Raw genomic sequence first — 1805 nt, 5'->3', positions numbered from 1 at the left:
AGATCGGCCTCTGTGAAGGAGGCTCGTGAAGGATGCTACTGGGCAGTTGGAGGTAGTCACCCTCCAACAACAATGGAGGGCGGAGGAGCGACGCTCAGAACGAGCGGAGCGCCGGGTGGCTAAAGCACAGCAGGTTGGCACAGTAGGGGGCACAGGTGGTGCATCAGCCAGTCATCTCAGTCAGTCGACCCGTGGCACCTGGGTCTGCCCCGTGACCTCCTGCCAGCGGGCGTTCGACACTTCACGTGGCCTCAGGGTGCACATGGTCTGGCACAAGCGTCGTGGTGACGTCACCGCCACTTAGTGGCGAATGGCGGTTGTTGTTGTTGTGTCTGTGTGTGTGTCTGTGTGTGTCTGTGTGTGTGTGTCGTGTCAGGACAGGAACGTGTGCACCACAGAGTGGATCTCCCTGCGGCAGAGTGGGCAGGCCATGCCACGCCCCTGCAGCTCCAAGGCGCAGCGGCGGCACGTGGCAAGATGGCCGCTGTCGCCGTGAACTAACGTGCAGCTACGCGGCTCACTCCGGCACACCACGCACTCACCCACGACAACACCACCAGCACCACTCACACCACCAGCACCACCACCCACACCAACACCACCAACCACACCAACACCACCACCCACACCACCAGCACCACCCACACCACCACCATCACCCACACCAACACCACCACCCACACCAACACCACCGCCACCACCACTGCCACCACCACCCACACCAACACCACCACCCACACCAACACCACCAACCACACCAACACCACCACCACCACCGCCACCACCACCCACACCACCACCATCACCACCACCGCCACCACCACCCACACCACCACCCACACCAACACCACCACCCACACCAACACCACCACCAACACCACCGCCACCGGCTGGAGCGCAAGATGGAGAGGAAGTGGTGGAGGTGGTGGTGACGTTGACACCGGCTGAAGGGGAAGAAAAAGAAGAGAGTGAGTATGTGAGTGAGTGAATGTGTGAGTGTGTGTGAGTGTGTGACTGTATATGGGTAGCGGTAGTGTAGTAGTAGTTAGCGCTACGTCGCGCTATGAACCCGGGGAGGGCTTGAGGAGGAGGGAGGGGAACTTCACCTCGCCTGCTGTCGGCCGTCACTATGGAGAATGACTTCACGAACAGCGCTGCCACCGAGTGTCTGGAAGAGAGAGACAGGGAGATCCAGGCTGGGTTTGGATGCAGGCTCTATCTCCCGCCCCTCTCTCTCTCCACCCCTCTCTCTCTTGTGCTTGTTTATTTTTATTTCACTTTTTTATTATAATTTTTCTATCTACGTGACTTTAGTGAAAGAACCAAAGAATATTCACCCACTCAATCACTCGCCCACTCAGTAAATAGCTCACCCACCTACTCAATAATTCACTCCCCCACTCGCCCTCCCACTCACTCACTCACTAAATAACTCATCCGCTCACCCACACTCACTCACCCACCCACTCTCCACCCTCTTTCTATCTCCCTCACCTGGGATCTCTGAGTGAGAATCCCTCCACACCAAACACCTCCCCCAGGGGGTCCCCGCCACACCTCACCAGGTACGGCCTCTCTACATCGTAAAGTTCTCCACTTGATGTATTGTCCCACGTAGTGGTGCGCCTACGTGGGACGCACACACACACACACGCATGCACACACACACGCATGCATGCACACACACGAGTGGGTGACTGAGTGGGTGAGTGGGTGAGTAGGTGGGTGGGTGAGTGAGTGGGTGAGTGAGTGGATGAGTTAGTGAGTGGGTGGTTGAGTTATTGAGTCGGTGAGTGGGTGGGTAG

At 57.8% G+C, this 1805-nt stretch overlaps 1 long non-coding RNA gene across 1 annotated transcript; it reads right to left on the bottom strand.

Moving 5' to 3' along the window:
- Positions 1-889: 889 nt before the first annotated feature.
- Positions 890-1583, bottom strand: LOC142917295 (uncharacterized). The gene is made up of 3 exons (XR_012936962.1): positions 1495-1583; positions 1107-1168; positions 890-944 (listed from the first exon to the last, which is right to left on the bottom strand). It is a non-coding gene; the product is annotated as an uncharacterized LOC142917295 (long non-coding RNA).
- Between the last annotated feature and the right edge of the window lie 222 nt (positions 1584-1805).

This window comes from Petromyzon marinus, unplaced genomic scaffold, assembly GCF_048934315.1.
Source record: "Petromyzon marinus isolate PM22_M1 ecotype Great Lakes invasive population unplaced genomic scaffold, UKy_Petmar_22M1.pri1.0 PM_G_Scaffold_45, whole genome shotgun sequence".
Lineage (NCBI taxonomy): Eukaryota > Metazoa > Chordata > Hyperoartia > Petromyzontiformes > Petromyzontidae > Petromyzon > Petromyzon marinus.
The sequence above is the reverse complement of the archived record's forward strand: the minus strand, read 5'-3'. Positions and strand labels throughout refer to the sequence as shown.